This window comes from Lepidochelys olivacea (genome assembly GCF_965140295.1).
Source record: "Lepidochelys olivacea isolate rLepOli2 genome assembly, chromosome: 1".
Classification (NCBI taxonomy): Eukaryota; Metazoa; Chordata; order Testudines; family Cheloniidae; genus Lepidochelys; species Lepidochelys olivacea.
The window spans coordinates 240,687,212-240,707,654 of NC_140411.1; the positions used below are offsets into that span (position 1 = coordinate 240,687,212).

The 20,443-nt window shown below is 42.8% G+C and overlaps 1 protein-coding gene across 10 annotated transcripts in view; it reads right to left on the bottom strand.

Moving 5' to 3' along the window:
• CALD1 (caldesmon 1) overlaps positions 1-20,443 on the bottom strand; it is a 245,945-nt gene that overhangs the window by 76,369 nt on the left and 149,133 nt on the right. The window lies entirely within an intron of this gene.

Below are 20,443 nucleotides of genomic sequence, written 5' to 3' on the forward strand. Positions count from 1 at the left end.
TATTCAAAAGAGGAGATAAAGTTCTTATTTTTTAAAGTTTTTCTCGTTTGCTTTCTCTGGAGTTCTCTCAATAGGCCTCAGCACAGGAGCTTCCAGTCTCATCAATACAGTGCTGTTATCCAATGGGATTTCCAAATTATGGGCAACAAAGGGTTAAAGTAATAGCTGAACACTTCCACAGGATTTGTCATACCAGATCAGAGCAGCACTCCATCAAGTCTGGGTTCCTGCCTCCAGCAGTGGCTTATGCCTGATCTTTCACAGAAAGAAAGAAAGAAAAAAAAACCCAAAACCATAATGCAGCTGGCTAATTGTGCAAGGCTCTATAAAAGAGGAAAAATTCCTTCCTGACCCCCACAGGCAATCAGCTGATCCCCTGTAGCATTTAAACAGTGTGACCTACACTGAAATATCCACACAAGCAGTCATTTTTCCTAAGGACATGCACACACAGGGTCACCAAAGACGAAAATTAAAATTATAATGGACATTCAGATGATGCACAGATATAGTGATCTGGGAGGTTACTTTAGCCCATTTATAAAGAGACAAATTTGTAACTGTAGGTATTTCTCTCTTTCTTCTGTTATTTGTTTAGGTTTCTCTATCCAGTTACTTGTACAGATTTCATCACTGTAGTACCTGAATTCCACTGTAATTCAGTAACAGCCAGGCAGGAAGAAGTCTTTGGAGTTTATTATTTGAGGCATGCTGGGGATAGGAATTGATTCTTGCTCTCCCACTGCCAGGGAGTTCAAATTCATGAGTGTCAGTGGGCAGGATCCTGGGCAAGAAGAGGGGAGGTGGCTGGAAGAACATGCGGCAATCTGTATTACCGTACATGATCGTGTTGTTCTTTGATGAGGTCTGTTTTGCCTTCATTTTTAAGTGTCTTAAATGTTAAGGCACAAATGAAGAAGTTCATCAGTAAATGAAGCTCCCTTTGGGGACTGTTATACCTCCAAATAAGGTCATTTTTCTTTTCTTTCCGCTAATAGTCTTAGAGCAATTGAAAGCCATTTAGTTTGATCTAGCCAATCAGCAGCTGCCTGCGTTAAGGAGTCAGTTTTAGTATTGTGTAGCTGTCTAGCTAAGCTTAACTAAGCTAAGCTTATTAACCAATATGGTTAATAGTGGAAAACTCAATAAACCTCTTATGGCAAGCTAATGTCTAAAAACAGAATGGAAACATGGAGAATTATTACAATGAATCTGTCATAGCTTGCCAACATTTTGATGTGATGTCCTGTGATAAAACCTAGTTTCTTTTTCATGTTGAAACTCTTGGAAAGACCATTACAGACCCTGATAGGCTCAGTGCTATCTAAATGAAGGCCTCTAAAGCTTTTAAGAACTATAAAACTGATCAAGAATCTTTGGGATTCCTCAATGTATTAAAAAAGGGGAAAGGAAGCCAAGATATATAGTTCTGGTATGTTAATTAAAGCCTCCAAGATACCATGCAATGTACACAAGGTTAAAGTGACATAATCAAACACAAATACATTTTGGATCAGGGCTTAGCAGTCCTGTGTCTAGCATTTTGAATGGAAGTGATTCACACAATTATATTGTAAAAGCAGCAAAGAGTCCTGTGGCACATTATAGACTAACAGACGTATTAAAGCATAAGATTTCGTGGGTGAATACATGCATCCGACAAAGTGGGTATTCACCCGCAAAAGCTTATGCTCCAATACGTCTGTTAGTCTATAATGTGCCACATGACTCTGCCACTTTTACAGATCCAGACTAACACGGCTACCCCTCTGCTACAATTATATTGGACTCTCCTTTCAACCCTACATTGCCTTGCACAGCACAGACAGGTGCAGAGAGGCTCTGTGGAGCCTACTTGGTGTGCCCAGAGGCACTGCACCTGGAGAAGACAATGCATAACATGTTCCCCCACTTCCCCAAGGCTCCGGCAGGCTCCGGGGATGATTTAAAGGGCCCGGGGCGGTAGTGGCGGCAGGAGCCCCATCCCCGGAGCCCTGCTGCCGGAGCCCTGGGGAAGCGGCAGCAGGGCTCTGGGGAGAATTTAAAGGGCCCAGGGCTCAGCCGCCACTACTGCCCAGGGCCCTTTAAACCGCTGCTAGAGGCCCCGGCTGCCGCTGTTATCCTGGGGAGGGGGAAGGAGGCACTTGTCAGTACAGGGTGGGCAGGGGCTGGCTCTGAACTCCCCCAGCGCCGCCCCTTCTGCCCGAGGCCCCGCCCCTTCTGGGGGCCAGAGTTGGCCCCAGCCCTGCCCCATACTGGTAAGTCCCAAGACTTACTTTCACCCCTGCCAGTGGACCTCACACCCAAGGAGAAATAAGAGACAGTGTGTGGATGGAGAGTGGGATAGACTGGCCAGGCTCCTGATCCTGGGTCCTGCGTCAGTGCAGAGCAGAAAATGAGTTACCCCTGCTCGTAGGAAGAGCAACTGCCGTTACGTACCTGAGGGTGTAGCATTTCCAGCAGCTTAGAAATCTGATTCTGCATCATTAAAGTCAATAGGAGTTTTGCCATTGACTTAATGGGCACAGGTTCAGGTGCTAAGTGAGTAACTTTCCCTGCCCAGTCCCATACCAACACTGCAGACCCCCGCTCCGCTCGTAAAAACCCATAGGAAGGATCATTTTCTCTATTCAGTTCTACAGGTTTTAAGAAAAATGCCTATAGAACTTTAGCCATTTCATCATATTAATTACCATAAGACATTAGCCATAAGGGAAAGCCTTCTTCAAAACCCACCTTTGGCCGCAGCCCTCTAATTCACTCCTTTTAAAACATACATTTTTTCAGAAGAACCCAAGGGTGCTGGAATTAAGGGTGCTGGGAGTGCAACAGCGCCCCCTGTCTTGAAGTAGTAATAACAGCCAAATACATGGTTTCCACCATATACAGAGTTCACAGTTTTGTTCAGTGGTTTTCAGCACCCCCACTATAAAAACTGCTCCAACAGCCCTGAAAAAAGCCCTTAGGAATTGTAGCTCCCGAGTAACCCAGTAATATTATTCTGTGTTTTTCTTCCTCCATTCTTGCTTGCAAGGAAAAATAAAAGGAGTACTTGTGGCACCTGAGAGACTAACCAATTTATTTGAGCATGAGCTTTCGTGAGCTACAGCTCACTTCATCGGATGCATACCATGGAAACTGCAGCAGACTTTATATACACACAGAGATCATGAAACAATACCTCCTCCCACCCCACTGTCCTGCTGTTTCCATGGTATGCATCCGATGAAGTGAGCTGTAGCTCACGAAAGCTCCTGCTCATACCAGCAGGACAGTGGGGTGGGAGGAGGTATTGTTTCATGATCTCTGTGTGTATATAAAGTCTGCTGCAGTTTCCACGGTATGCATCCGATGAAGTGAGCTGTAGCTCACGAAAGCTCATGCTCAAATAAATTGGTTAGTCTCTAAGGTGCCACAAGTACTCCTCTTATTTTTGCGAATACAGACTAACACGGCTGTTACTCTGAAAGGAAAAATAAGTATGTCAGTCCCAGGGCCTGGGGATTTTTTTTATACTTACATTTTTTTATCATTGAAAAAAATCAAAATGGGGAACATTTTTGGAACAGCATAAGCTGAACACTACTATTATAATTTTTATTCTCCACAAACTTCCCAGAACATTTTAACCAATGATGAGTTACCACAGGGTGTAATTTCAGGAGGGCTAATTTCTTAGGGGGAAAGCTAGGGAAGGTTGAAAATCAGACTTAGATTGGGAAGATAGCTTCATCCATAAATGTCAAGCAGTGACTCAGCTCCATATGACAAGGTCTAAGAGGTTAAATGAATCTCAGATTGCAGAAAATGTAATAAGTACAGTGCTTTATATATATAAAAAAGCCTCTCCATTTAATCCAAATGAGAGATTAAGGCAATGATCCTTGGATGAAGTGGGTCTGGCTCGGGGCATTTTCTTATCAAGATGGCCACGTAAGGAACCCACCCATCAAAACAGCAGAAACCACAGCTGGCAAACATTACACATGAAGGCATTTCCTGAATTCTAACTTTGTTAGCTTTTCTGCTGACAGGCAGTTGCAGGGGAGGGTGCAAGGAACCTTCCCCAACCTTCCATGGTCTATGTAAAGATCAGGCAGAATCTCAGCTCCACATACCGCATAGCTGATCTATTCCTACTCCCTCAGGGATCCATGGTGTCCTGAAGAGGATGGGAAAGGAAGACAGGGCCACAGGTACACATCCTTTCCATCTCATCCCCCATGTACAAGCCAGAGGAGCTTTCTGGCAGGAGCAGGACTGTAAAACAGACCCCACCAAAGGATGCAGCAGTGAATGTTTAGCTTCTCTGCCCCTAGGGACTGTGCGAGGCCTCCTTGAACTCCTCCTAAAGTTGTGGGGCTCCACGCCTCCCTTTAATATAGATTGAGACTAAATGGCACAGTCAAGGCCTGAATGATAATTGATGTTGTTTCTATCTGTGATGTGCCCAGATGTGGTGGTGACAGGAATAGCGTACATTATTGAATAGAATAAAATAAATAAAATACAGCTGTATGTCTCTAGAGCATTCTGACAGGTTTCAGAGCAGCAGCCGTGTTAGTCTGTATTCGCAAAAAGAAAAGGAGGACTTGTGGCGCCACAAGTCCTCCTTTTCTAGAGCATTATGTTTCATTTCCAACCCACAACACGCATGTCCGTGCCCCTCTTCCTTCTTCCCTTCTCCCTCTTTCAAATTATGCTTTGGAAAATCGTGACAGAGTAAACTTTTCAAATGTGCCTAAGTCACTGATAGTAACTATAATCATATCTATCTCTTTTATAACACTTGCCTTCTGTAGATCTCAACGTGCTTTACAAATGAGGCCAGTATTACTATCCTCATTTTACACATGGAGAAACTGACGCACAGAGTGGGAAGCAAGTTGCCCATGGTCATGTAGCAAAATGGTGGCACAGCCAGGAATTGAACCCAGGTGTCCTGAGGCCCAGTCCAGTGCCCTAGCCGTAGAAGCGTACGGCTTTTTTTTTTTAAAATGGGAGTTAGGCGCTTTTGAAAACTTCGATAAACTTAATCAAGAAGAACAATTTTAAGCTGTGAAAAATCTTCAGTCTCTGCCATAAAAAATAGGACACTGGCATTTGCTAGACTGCTAACAAAATGAATGATTAGGAACAGGAACAGTTTTTTCAAAGATGGGCCACTCTCAGAATTGTATGTATAACTTGTACATGCAGATATCAGGAGGGCATATGCAAATCAGAGATTGCCGGCAATCTTAGTATTTGCACATATAGCCATGGTATTACTGTGTGCAAATCTAGCAGGTGCAATTGTACACATCCATCTATGAAAATCAGAATCCCGTTATATACTGTTCAGCAAGGGGGAAAATCTGCATTATTGAAATGTTATGGTAAGGTGAGATTTTAATTACACAGAAGTCAGGTTCCCATACCATCCTTAACTCTGTTCCCTTGTACCTGTACATGACATCAGAGTACTTTGTTACAGGGTCACACCATACATATGCAAGCAGCAAGAAGGGAAGGGTAGGAACCCCATGGGGTGAGTGAAAGTCACAGCTGCAGACTTATTTATTGCAGCTGCTACAGTACTGTGGCAATGGCATATGGGGCAGTCTGTTCACACAGATGGCCCAAGAGCCAAAGCTTTTCCCCCAGAGATCTCAGGACATCACTGGGATTAGAAATGCATGAACCCTGGCCCCTTACAGCCTCCACAGAAGCCCTGAAAACCCTATCACATCCCTCAGCAGGATGATCTGTCAGAAATTTCCAGCGTGAAAACTAATGGGGTTCTCCACTTTATTTTTCCTCTGCCAGGGGTCTTTTCATAAAAGAGTATAATTTGGCCCTATCCCTTTAATGCCTCTATAATCCAATGACTCTTGACATCTTTTAAACCCCCTGGCTGTAGCCAGATTGGGGATTGTAGAGGGAGCTGCCTGTCATTTAAGAGGATAGTCATTCAAACCTTACTTAGATGAGTAATCCTCAATCATGTGAGTAGTGCCACTGAAATCAGTGATGCAAGTCTTATAATTGAGGATTACTGATGAGATGAAGGAAAACAAGACCAGGCTCTAAGCTGTTAACATAATCAGACAAGCAACCTACCCACCACAAATCAATGACCACTCCATCTGCCTTCCCAAGAAACCCAGCCGTGTCTGTACATCAGACATATTCCCTTATTTAAATTGGGGCAGCACATTACTCATAAAACCGAATGTGCCAAGCAAGCTTTAAATGATGTAACACAGTGTGCACTTAAAACCCGCTCGTCAGCATTTTTAGCACCATAGTGGTCTGCCTTCACTTTGAAAACAGAGTTTGCCAACGAAAGCACATTTATAAAAGAGAAAGTCCGTTTTGGCAAAGTTACTGGTTGATCCCTCCCAAATGGTATATGCCCTCCCAAAAAGGGTGCTTGTATGATGGTACCTCCAAAAGTGATAGCAGCCTCCAAACATACTGCTATGCCCCACTTCCACGAGATAGTATGCACCCCTTTTCATATAGTAGCCTTTTTAAGCAGCATGGCATTCCTTTGGGTGGCATCCCCACCCCACCATCCAAAGCCACATGCCATCCAAAAGCTGTTCCTGTTTTTTCCTCACCTTTTCGCCCCCTTTTCAAGCTGCAACAGCAAGGAGTGGGGCTATGGCATTCCCACCTGCACACACATACATACTTCAGCTCAAGCACTGGAAGCAGTGAGCCTGAGTCTCCTACCAAACCAGATTTATACAGGTGCTTTTACACAGTTGTCATTGACTTCAATAGTTTCTTACCACTTGGACTAAAATCAGCCCTGGTGTAAGCAGATAGAGCTGTGAGTGATTTCAAGGATAGGTGCACCTGCTATGACTAGACTCATTTTGGTTCCTATGTAGTCTAGCAATATCTGTCTGTCTGTCTGTCTGTCTATCTATCTATCCAGGTACGTGATGCACCTCCGTCACCACTATATTTAAGCCTGGTGCATGCATCCCAGTACATCTAGCTGCCCCGTTATCTTAAAGTGTGGTTATACTCTAAACAGCACATTATGCGGTTCCATATTTAGTCTCCCTCCAGAGACACCATGTCACACATACTCATTTTTAGGAGTTCAGAAAAATATTTTCTAACTGTCAGCCCTGCAAACTCAGGCTGGGATCTAAAAACTTCAGCTGTGCTCTTTCTGCCACTTGCATCAGCATCTGTAAGAAAGATCTGCGCTCAGAAGTTAGCTATTTTGCTGTTTATGTGTGAGGCAGAATAGACTCCAACTCACTCTCCCATGATCATTTTAGCCCTGCATGGCTAAAAACATTAAAAAAAAATCCTACTTGCTGTTAGCAATGTGAGCAGATACACATGGAGCAGATTGTGCTGGATAAGAAGACGATGTTATTCCAAAGTTGTTTTTCTGACCATATCTGCACTATACTGATCTTGACCTCAGCCAAACTGCAGCCTCCTATTCAAGAATTTTTTTTAAAAAAAGGGGGGGTGGGGATGGGGGGGAGGGAAGCAAAAGTTGAACAAAGATTCTTTAAGTACTAACAAAACATTTGGATTCAGGCTCTCAATTGTACTCTTTAAAGTCATTATTTTAAAATGTTTATGCAACAGAAACATTTCTCCTACACACAAAATTCTTGAAAAACAGGAAGAGGAAATTAATATTTCCTTAGAAATTAACCACTGTTGGCACAGCCTTAAGGCTGTTATTATGGGACTTCACTATGCATTTATCTTTGTTCATATTTCCAGGATTCTGCAGCTAGTTCTAAAGTGAACGTTAAGGGAAGCTATCCTCAAAGAGAGAAGAGTATTTTAATTAATGTTATTAATAATATTATCAATAACATTTTCATGTATGTCCATTTTAATTATTGCTAAAGCACTCAGGGCCCTGGATGGATTTTTTGAGTATTATAAAATTGAAATAATTAAATATAGTCACAAAGATATTGTTTTCAGAACTTGCCATGGGGCTCTGAAAATTGGTGGTAAAACCTATGCAATCAAAAGTGCAGCCAGTTCTCTCCTCAGTGCAGTTCTGCTAGCAGCAAGGTGGGGACAAAATCTGTCCGGACAAGCCCCCTCCAGAGCGCCTATTATGCCAGCAGCACTCTCTAGCCCAGCTCCCCTACGCATTCCCCTCCAATGGCATTCCTCTTATGGCTGTCCCTTGTGCAGCTGCATTCTGGGAAAGAGAATATTTGTGCCTTCCACCTCCAATAGCATACCCGGCCACTGCCAGTCATAATCTGACTCTTCCTGAGGCCTTTCTTATTGAAAAATCACCCCTTCTAATTTGTATTATTTCTGTTTTGCTGAAAATATGTCACAAAGAATATACGAATCCTTCCAGTTAGTTTTGATCCTAAGCAAATGCAGGGGTGTCATCTGAAAAACATTTAGGTTAATGTCTTAGGACCCAATTCAGCAAAGCTCTTCAGCATGTGTTTAAGTCACACTGAAGTCAGCATTAATCCACATGCTTGAGTGCTCTGCTGAGTAAGGGCCTTAAGTTTGGAGACTGGAGCAAGGTAGGGTTGGAAGTCAGTGTAGAAGTACTGGGGAAATGTTGCAATAACAACAGGCCATTTGTACAACGTGCTGCAATCCAAAGACATGCAACTGCTTTACATACATTTGTTGTTGTTGACGACAACATTATTTTACTGGCTTCACACACAAAGCCAAATTGTGCTCTCAGTGAAAACGGTGTAAATCCAGGTTAACTCCAGATTTATACCAGTGCATGACAGTAAAACATGGCTCTAAATTGTGCTAACATGACAACTGTTGTCTCAGCCAACTGAACCAGGAACCTCTCGAATTAAAAGCATGAGCTGCGACAGCGTGAGATACAGAGTCAATATCCTCCAGCTGGGGCTGTAACAGACTCATATCTGCTGCATACTGGACACAGAGGCAAACCCGTAACACCTACCCCCTCACCCCTCCACGTGAGTTACACTAATTTTTACCAGCCTCTGTTGCCCATAAGTCTATACACCAGGGTTCTGATTAAGCAGCCACTACATATTAACTGTTCCTATTGTCTTGATTTGGGTTTGATGAAGTTACTTATATTCACTAGTTGTGTAAGCCGGTCCCTGGTAAACAATGGACCAAATTTATCCTATATGTAAGTTGACTGAAAGCAATGGGCCTAATCACACTCCCACAGAAATCAATGGAAAACTCCCTTTGACTTCGATGAGGGCAAACTCTTGCTTGATGAAGGAATGGATTTGGCCCTTTGCTTCTGTAACATTTAACAATATTCAAGACTCAGCAGTATTTTCCTGCTCACCTTAGTGGGAAGTGCCTCTATCAGCTCTGCCATCTTCTTTCTCTCCTCTACCTCTTTCCCGCACCCACCTCTATCTTTCTTGGAGTGAATCTGATTCTAACTAATACGGTTTGGTTCATGGAGATTATCAGTAAGGCTTACCAAACTCCAGACACAAGCATGTGCCCAGCCCTGCCATCCTGAGAAGACACTACTGTGGACATGTAAGACATTACATTGAGCTGCTTCCTTCTTCTCCAGTTTCTTCTGACGCTTTTTAAACTTCCCCTTTCCAGGGAATGAGGCACTAGGCACCAAAACCATCTGAAAATGGTAATTTACACTACTGTAATTTTCAAAAAGATTTGGCAACTTGAGGGGGCCATTTAGGGATCTGGGGCAAAAATTGGGGATTGGTCCTGCTTTGAGCAGAGGGCTTGACTAGATGACCTCCTGAGGTCCCTTCCAACCCTGATATTCTGGGATTCTGACAACTGAGATAGGCCTGTTCCTCTTGTGTCCACAGCAGAAAGGACAGAAGCCAGGCAAATCCAGATGGGGAAGGGTCAAGAAAGTGGGGAGTGCTACCTCCATTCACCCATTCCCACAGAGGCCCTCTGTAGATACTCCTTGGGGAATGGGATCTACAGCTGGAGACACAGAAAGTCAGGATGATGGCCACTCTTCAGAGCATCATCCTTCACATCAACATAACAGGCTTCTAGTAGGTATATGAATCCCTCCACGGTATAGGAATATTCCCTCCATGATGTGGAAATTCCATGAGGATGACTCCAAATGAAGGGAATCCTGGTGAAGGATTCCAGGCTGCTAAGGAGATAGACGGGAAGATTGAAGAAAACACAGGACACCTATATGGAAGGCCCCATATCTCTGTGGATCTTGGAGGATCCGCTAGTCTTGGTCATTTCCTTGGTTTGTACCTACATACAAAGACTATCGGAGAAATTCCACAATGGCAAAGTCAGCGTATTCCATTCTTTGTGTGAGAGTAGCCAATGCAGGGTTGAAATGGCCCATAATGTCTTTTGTTTGTACCCCACAAATGAAGTGAAGGATGCAAATAGGAAGAAGTGTATTACTGCGGGTCTCACAGTTAAATCAATTTTGTGTGGAATCAAAGTCTCCCAAAAATATGTGTCCAGTGGCAAAAACCTATGAAAACAATTTTGTGTGGAATCAAAGTCTCCCAAAATGTGTGTCCAGTGGCAAAAAACTATGAAAACTCCCAGTGTGCCATTGTCACCTCCATAAGTGCAATCCTAGAGCAAAATGGATTCCATATGATCACTGTGACCTTGAATATTATATAACTGGAGTCTGGGACAGATTTCATTATAAAGAAAAGAATTTTATATAAAAAATAAAAAGTTACTAATGTTCATGACAGAAGGGGGAAATCTGATCTAGTCACATTCTAGGCAACAGCAAAAGGAGCAGAATGCTAAATTGAATAAAACCATGGCTTCATCAAATAGGAGAGGCAAGGAAAACTGCAGAAGAAATCATTTAACTCAATCCCACAAACCAAGAATATGAGATAACTTGGTGGTCTCCAGCCAGTTCCTAGTGGACACACCACAGCTGGCACCCTTGCTGGCAACCTCAGAGGAGCAAGGCCTCCAGGTCAAGATTGAGGCATAATAGGAGGGTTTGGGTGAAGCTTGCACTCGTGATATTTCATCTGTGTTGATTAGTGGTTAGAGGAGACGACAAAGCTGTCCTCCAGCCATAGGTGGCTGGTGAAAATATTCCAGAGGGGGATGCTGATCAAAACTTAATAGTTCTAGAAGCGGGGGTGAGGGGTGATGTTTCTATCCTGGTCCAGTGCAAAGCGGAGGCAGTTGCAGAGCAAGCCCACCCTTCACTCACCCTACAGTGACAGCTCCTTCCCATAGGGCTGGGCCCAGCTCCTCACTCTGGCCCCTTGGCTCTTGCCACTCGCAGATTGAAGAGCCTGCTACAGCATCATGTGATGTGCGTCTCATGTGCAAATGGGGCTCTCTGCCTGCAAGTGCTGTCTCCCTACAAAGTCAAACAGGCCAACAGCTTTCAATTAGCTGATCTCAGTCCCTTTCTGGCCCTTTCCCTACTCTCCTGAGACAGAAGCTGTGATCAACTGGGAAAAAACCAGTATATCTTTTTGTGAACGTAAGGAATGACTCAGTTTCCTATTCAGTTTGGTGTTGTCAGCTGCCTGAATGCACAGAGTTAAATCAAAGGAGGCTGTAAAAGGGGGCTGTTAAGGAACCTTTGAAAGATAAAACAACAGCCTAAAGAAAGAGCATGCCTTCAAACGGTTTATTGAGTTAGGCTCCTAAGTGCTTAAGTCATTGCTGAACATGAGGCTTAAGCTTCTAAGTCCCTTAGGTGCTTTTTAAAAAAATTTACCCCTTATCTCTTCTGTGGGTCATCCCCTAGAGAGCAGAACCCCTCACACTCAGAGCCAGTGCATTACACTGCACCAGCTTACACCAGCTGTGAATTTGGCCTACAGTTTATAAAGCACAGCGTGCTGCCTTGAAATGAATGGTGCTATATAAATATAAAATATGATTATTAATGTATTTGTACTTGAATGCTGGGCCTTGCTTTAAGTTACAAATACATTGCATCGTGATGTTTCTTTTGCTTCAAATATTAGTATAAGTAGCAGCTCACACAAACTTGCCAAAAAAAGTCAAATACTTTTTGTGGGAGTATAAAATAGATTGACCACAGTTATTCTAACAGGCGCATTAGTTCCATGTGCTACAGAATAAAGTGCTCATTCATTACCCAATTTGTGGTGACAGCCTAGCGAGATATCTCGTTTACATTCTGATAGCCCCATGAAATATACTGAATTCCCATAGAGTCGCAAAAGGCCAAAGTTAGCATTTTTTTTAAAAAAAGAAATAAACTTGAGTCTGTCTGTGAAGCAGATTGGCTGTAACCTTGAACCTTAAAGGAAAAGAAAGAGAGAGAGAGAGAGAAGCGGTGGGGGAAAGTTAATGGCACCAAGAATGGAAAATGTGGGCATTAGAAGAATTTCCTATTCTAAACAATGTGCATAGTTAAAAATACCTTCTCCTGAGATTATCCTGAGCATAAATGCTTACGATGGCTATTTATAGCTGTCTGGTAGCCTATGACAAAGATTTTTATTCCAACAAAGGAGCTGTATATAAATGCAGGACCTGTTTAAAGAGCTATTAAAATGGAGAATAAACTACCTCTGTGTGAGCTAGCCATATTGGTACCTGTTTGGAAAGCAGTCTAAACACCACTTTCCTGGCTGCTGACAATCTCTAGCAATGAACGGGAAAGGGGAAAGATGTTTATGTTTATTGCAAGCTGAATGCAATGTCATCATATGGGCTAAGCTAAAATATCTTTGCAGCTCTCCTGTGAGAGTTGCTGCCCTAAAATCAATGGGAGTTCACAGTGCACCGTCTCCATAGAGGCTGTCACATCCCAATTCAGCAACCACTCAAGCATGTGTTAAAGTGCCAATGAGCTTCAGAACGTGCCTAACACTTTTGTCAAACTGGAGCCCAAGAACCTGCAAGTCATGAAACATTGGGCCTGATCCTGCACCATTAACATCAATGGAGGGTTTGCCATTGACTTCAGTGGGGGATGAATCCAGAACATAATCATAGAATTACAGAATCATAGGACTGGAAGGGACCTCGAGAGGTCATCTAGTCTAGTCCCCTGCACTCAAGGCAGGACTAAGTATTATCCAGACCATCCCTGACAGGTGTCTTGTCTAACCTGCTCTTAAAAATCCTCAATGATGGAGATTCCACAACCTCCCTAGGCAATTTATTCCAGTGCTTAACCACTCTGACAGTTAGGAAGTTTTTCCTAATGTCCAACCTAAATCTCCCTTGCTGCAATTTAAGCCCATTGCTTCTTGTCCTATCCTCAGAGGTTAAGAAGAACGATTTTTCTCCCTCCTCCTTGTAACAATCTTTTATGTACTTGAAAACTGTTATGTCCCCTTTCAGTCTTCTCTTCTCCAGACTAAACAAACCCAATTTTTTCAATCTTCCCTCATAGGTCATGTTTTCTAACCTTTAATCATTTTTGTCGCTCTTCTCTGGACTTTCTCCAATTTGTCCACATCTTTCCTGAAATGTGGCACCCAGAACTGGACACAATACTCGAGTTGAGGCCTAATTAGCACGGAGTAGAGCAGAAGAATTACTTCTCATGTCTTGCTTACAATACTCCTGCTAATACATCCCAGAATGGTGTTTGCTTTTTTTTGCAACAGTGTTACACTGTTGACTCATATTTAGCTCGTGATCCACTATGACCCCCAGATCCCTTTCCGCAGTACTCCTTCCTAAGCAGTCATTTCCCATTTTATATGTGCACAACTGATTGTTCCTTCTTAAGTGGAGTACTTTGCATTTGTCCTTATTGAATTCCATCCTATTTACTTCAGACCATTTCTCCAGTTTATCCAGAGCATTTTGAATTTTAATCCTAACCTCCAAGGCACTTGCAACCCCTCCCAGCTTGGTATCATCCGCAAACTTTATAAGTGTACTCTCTATGCCATTATCTAAATCATTTTTGAAGATATTGAACAGAACCAAACCCAGAACCGATCCTTGAGGGACCCCACTCGTTATGTCCTTCCAGCATTACTCCGAACCACTGATAACTACTCTCTGCGAATGATTTTCCAACCAGTTATGCACCCACCTTGTAGTAGCTCCATCCAGGTTGTATTTCCCTAGTTTGTTTATGAGAAGGTCATGTGAGACAGTATCAAAAGCCTTACTGAAGTCAAAATATACCATATCTACTGCTTTCCCGCCAATCCACAAAGCTTCTTACCCTGTCAAAGAAAGCTATCTGGTTGGTTTGACATGATTTCTTCTTGACAAATCCATGCTGACAGTTATTTATCACCTTATTATCTTCCAGGTGTTTGCAAACTGATTACTTAATTATTTGCTCCATTATCTTTCCAGGTACAGAAGTTAAGCTGACTGGTCTGTAATTTCCTGGGTTGTCCTTATTTCCCTTTTTATAGATGGGCATTATATTTCCCCTTTCCCAGTCTTCTAGAATGTCTCCCGTCTTCCATAACTTTTCAAAGATAATTGCTAATGGCTCAGATATCTCCTCAGTCAGCTCCTTGAGTATTATAGGATGCATTTCATCCGGCCCTAGTCATTTGAAGACATCTAACTTGTCTAAGTAATTTTTGACTTGTTCTTTCCCTATTTTAGACTCTGATCCTACCTCATTTTCACTGGCATGAGATGTCCCTATGTGGTTGGCCAATAAATGTGCCAAAATGGGGGAAAAAGGGTGTTTTGTTTATTTTGTTACCAGGGTCTGACTGAGCTCTCCCCTGACATCTAATGTTGCACTGAGGGAGAAGACTTCAGGAGCACTGTGTGTGCCTATTGACAGGTTTCAGAGTAACAGCCGTGTTCCGATGAAGTGAGCTGTAGCTCACGAAAGCTCATGCTCAAATAAATTGGTTAGTCTCTAAGGTGCCACAAGTCCTCCTTTTCTTTTTGTGTTTGCATAAACATGCCTACTCTACCTAGGTGAGCAGCAGATGGAGCAGCTTTGCCAAAATGATTAATTTTGGCTGGTTTGGGGTTACAAATCCCTCTAGTATTTGAATGAGGGATAATGAAAGAATGTTATCCTTATCGTATGAGTAAAGGGCAGCAGAACTGTGCTTAGCCTGTCGTGATTGGGGGAGGGGGGCATCACCCTAAACTGAACCTCACTTGCTAAGCAGGGGGTAGGGATGCCAAATCCCAGTAAAGTTAAGAGTGGATGTGGACAGGTGTTTGTACTTGGTGGTGTGGACTCTGCCTAAAGAGTCCTAGATGCTATTTAACCTGCCCCTCTCCAGTGTTTAATGGCAGAACTGATTATTGTCAATTAAGAGTCCTTGTTTCCAGATAGTGACTCCTGGACGGTGCCCTCACTGCTGGGAAAGTCTGGGGGCTTTAGACTGTGTGTGGGAACAGTGAAAGGCAACATGGAAACTGCACTGGCAGTGAGGTTCCCCCCAGTCTGCTGAACTCACTGAGAGCTGAAATCAGTGAAAGCTGAGTTAAGTGGTGGCACCTCAGAACAGGATATCACAGCAGCTTGCTAGTGGCGGCAACACAGAAATGGTGGACAGCAGTAGACAGTGGCGGCAGAGGGATGGCAGCAGAGAGACAGTGGCAGTCATGAGCTAGTTGGAATGGTAGCAGCAGAAGCGTTGTTCAGTGTCCCCCACCCCCTATGAATGCACCTCTGAACTCTGGATCTTTGCTAACTAAGAACTGCCAATGGTGAGTTGGCTGCCATGGAGGGAAAGAGGAGTGTTGTGTTAAGGGATATTCGTTTGTTGGACTTTCACACCACAAGGTGAGAAACTGAGGCAAAGGACACTGCCCAACACACTGTGGAGTGGGTGTTTGCCTGTGGTCACATGCTTTTGAATTATGGTGATGGCTTTTCCCTGATTAATGTTGGGTGCCTTTTTCCCTGTTAATAAAGGTTTTATTTTGTTATACACAGGCTCAGTGCGAGGGAGAAAGCATTGCCTTTTAGAGGCACCCAGGGGAGATGTTTTGTTTTCCCAGATTATTGGGTGGGGGCTTAAGCCAGTTCTATTTTCTGTTGTTAAGAGAAACCCCCAGCCCTTGAACACGGTCCTTATTGCTCGCCTGGCAGAAGAACTACTATTTTTTTTAAACTATTTAAACCATTGGGTTTGAAGCCCAGCCACAATGTCACTTTCTTTTTTTAATGGTGTGTGTGTGTTTAACTTCAGAAGGAGCTGGAGAGCAAAGGTGTGTGACATCTTTACTGAGCAAGAAGCAACAGTGATGATAAGCAGCCATGGGCCTGCATGTGTAAGGGCAGCAGTGACACCCAGTCCTGAGGCATTTAATAACTCACAGGAGGGAGGGGACAAAGGAGAGAGGATGCCTGGGTGTCACTAGCAACACTTGAAGGAACAAGATGCTGATCATTCCCAATGATTGCCAACATTTTTACTTCTGCGCTGTTGTTGTTCTTCAGTTTAAAAACAGAGATTTGCTTTAGTCTATCTGCTGAATTCTTTAGTCAGTCCAAACTCCCACTGAAGTTAATGGGAGACTTTTCTGAGGAAGGTATGCGGGATCAGACTCTTTGTTTTAATAGGAGAGTAAGAGAGTGGAAGATGTAGGAGGGCTTTTTTCATATTGTGTGGGTATTGCGGGGGGAGAGAGAGACTACATTGTCCTCCTTCAAATCACTCCATAAGACTCTTTTCCACTGTGATGCCTGGACAATACTTGAAAATGGCTTGGCAGCTGGTGAGCGGAGCTGTGACCACTGCTTATTATGCTATAATAATTGTCTGACTGTTATTTTATGCTTCCTCACTCCCTAACTTCCTGGCTGTTGTATTCACCTGGCTGTTGTCTCTAGTCTTATACTTAAATTACAAGTTTCTTGAGCCAGGGCCAATCTTTTCATTCTAAGTGTGCACAGGACCTAACATTTGGACCCGGACCTCTGATTTGGGCTGTAAGGTGCTAGCACTATGCAAATAATAAATTATGATAAAATTATTAAGATCCTGAGAAAGTACATAGAAAGAGATGCAATGGAGGATGATCCAGTTAGAAGGAAGAGGATAACACAGACAACCAAGTGACAAACTAGAAGAGAGCACTTTTCCTAGTAGAACCAGTTTCTTTCACTGAAATAAAGTAGAGCACATTCTGTCTTTTACTTAAACCACTCTATATTTTGCTTAGAATGCAACATCAGTGCACAAGTAATAGGTCCATCTTACATGATTTGCATCCTTAGAACTTTATGAAAATTCTCTTTTATATCCATCTTTACCATCATGACAGTTCTTCCTCCACCTGGTCCCTATTCAGCTCAGCGCTAAAGCCGGTTAAAAACGCCATTTTTCACATGGAATTTCAAAATTCCCAAATTAACAGTTTTCAAACAACTATTTTTGGTAAACAATTTTGGTTTTCAATACAGTGTCTACCAATTGTTTTCAGTTTGTCGCTCATTTAAAAATGGAAAAATTTTAGTCCATTTTTCATTGTCAAAAAATGGTTTCATAAAAAGTCTTTCACCACCTTTACTCGATGCTCTTTGCTCAGGCAAAACTCCCACTCAAGCCAGTGAGAGTTATGCCTTAGTAAGGACTAATAAATAGGAACTTTAGATTGGTCATGCTCAGACTTTTTTCACTTCTACGTAACTCGCTCTGGAAAGGGAAAGAAAGTTAACGTAGCAGAATAAACGGATTTAAGACATTGAACTTTAATTTGCAGTTTAATAAATTCCACACAGTACAGAGCAGTAATAAGGATTCTACAAACCGCACAAGTGCTACAGAGTGACATCCACATTTCAGTCATAGTGTTTGGTTTTAGACAAAGAGAAGGCTGTAGCTGGATAACACAGTACATTCTGTTCTACCAGTGGTGGTTCAACAACATCACATACATCTGACTCTCATTCCCTCTGGTATCTAGTATTATGGTTTTTGGAACAGTATAATAACTATTAGTTCCACCCACCCCCCCAATTCTGTGGTTGTCTGCTTACTACCCTCAGCATACGTAATTGATAAATAACCAGGGGGGTAAATCTAAAAATGGAGTTATGTTACATGAGCCAGGCTTTCCTCCCCCATCCCCAAGTAAGAGTTTGAATGTATTGTCTGTTCACAAAGATCACTTGCACACACAGGCTGCAGAGCCACATGCCCCTCCTAGGGTCTAGATTGCAAGCAATTTTTTGTCAGTCAGCTGGGACTGACATTGCTTTCTGTTACAGGTTAAAATAGAAATCACTTCTAGTTCAAGGGAGGCCCAAAACATGGCTTGCAGGCAAAACACAGATCAGGGAGTTCTACAACAAAGTCCACAATCGTCTTCATCTTTAGTAGAGACAGTGTGGTCGAATGGATGGGACCTGGGTTCTATTCCTAGATCTGCCACAGATTGATTTACAATGTAGCCCAAGGTAGAGTACATTACAATAGTCTACTCCCAAGGTGACGAAAGTATGCATGACAGTTACAAGGTCCACATCCAAAAGAAACAGAAGCTACCCTCTGGCTGTGTGGAGAAGGAAAAAAAACCTGACATGCCTGTAGCTGCTACCTGCTCTTCTAATAGCAGCTGAGAGGCTAACCAGACAGAGACTGTGATCTCAATTCACAAATAGCAAACATACACCTTCAATCAAAGGGGTCAGTATTATACCTGCCATATCCTCCGGCTGCTTCCCCCAACCAATTGACATCATGGTCACTAGTCTTGTCTAGACTGAGTCTCCAGCTTGCTCTCATCTGTGCCCCAAACTCACACAGACATTAAGTAATGCAACCGACCACACTCTCAATGCAGTTAAGATGGAGATTTAAAGCTGCATGACATTAGCATACCGAAGACACTTCTCACTAGCCATGCCTCCTCCCAATGTCCTCATCGGCACATCGAGCTTGATGATATGCTGCAGAACCCAATCGGCAGCACTTCAATGTGGCTTGTGTGGTCGCAGCACAGCTCTGGGAGAGAGGTCTCCCAGTGCTCTATAAAAAACCACCTCCACGAGGGGCGTAGCTACCAGCGCTGGGAATGCGGCTCCCAGTGCTGGGGCACTGTCTACCCTGGCACTTTACAGCACTGAAACTTGCTGCGCTCAGGGGGGCGTTTTTTCACACCCCTGAGCGAGAAAGTTGCAGCGCTGTAAATTGCCATTGTAGGCAATCCCCCAGAGAGAAGTAATAATTACCCTTATGGTCAGCAGAAGGCAACTGACAGGTCTAATAATACTAGCATGGATACCTGACTTTCATCCACTGACAGAAGATCATCAGCCAATGCAACCAGAGCAGTCTCTGTACCAGATTAGTAATTAGTTTGACAAGAATCAATGAGTAGTGGTGGTATATAAAAGGTTCTACACTACACTCTGAGTTTCCCCTGGTGCAAAATATATGTAGGGTTATTATTAAATACATACAATAAAAATGAGCCAAAACCAAAATCTAAACATCCCCATTCATTTGAACCTAGATTGTTAGACCCATTCCTGAAGAATAATCTGAGCAAGTGACTAAGCAAAGATGGCAAGCTTGAAACTCAGGTTCAATTCCCTGCTCTGCCATAGACTTCCTGTGTACTTCAGGCAAGTTCCTTCATCTCTCTGTGCCTCGGTTCTCCATCTATACAATGGGGATAGGAGCAGCCCCCTACTGAACAGGGGTATTTGGAGGATAAATACATTCAAAAAGATTGTGAGGTGCATAAATGATACAATGAAATACAAAGAAATGAAATATACACACATATATACAAAAAGAAAATGTCATTAATCAGACGAAAGGAATTCTTCTAGCTCCTCTACAATTAGCTCCAACAGCTTGTCAGCGTCGCAAGAATTGTTTATGTGCAGAAGAGCTCCAACTCTAATTAGCACAGCATGTGGGAGGAGTTTATCCTATTAAAAATCACCATTTTAAATTAATTTCAAAACCCAGGTCATGATGCACTGAAAAGCAGCAACTTAAATTTACATAAGTGTAACTCTTAGTATAGACACTGCTGCAACCACTCTCCTGTAGACGTAGACTGGAACTTACATTTCACAGTTCACATCTAATAGTTTACATTTATGTTAGCACCTTTCATCCTGAAGCACCCTAAGGTGCTATACAAACTATACACATATGTCCCTACAAAAATGCAGCTGCTTCCAGGGTGAAGGGCAGCAGCCAATTACTTCACTGAATACTGCACAGTAGTGGGAATAGGCGAAATTTTAGACAAGAACACCAGATTTTTCATAATAATGGTGCCACAGGATCTTTGCAGCCGGACAGTTAAGACTTTGGTGTTTACAATATACAATTAAACTAAAGACAATTTTCAGAATATTTTTAACTAAAACAGTTGTCCTGAAGACTAATGGCCCAATGATGAAACTGCTGGATGCTAACACAACATGAACACACATTCTGTAAATTCAGGGTTTTGCTAATTAGTAAAATCTCTCTCTCTCTCTCATCATTGCTTCCCAGCAGGTAAGACTAAGGGGCCAATCAGCTTTTAAGCCAGACTCTCCATTGACTCCCACAGGGAATTTGGTTTAAAA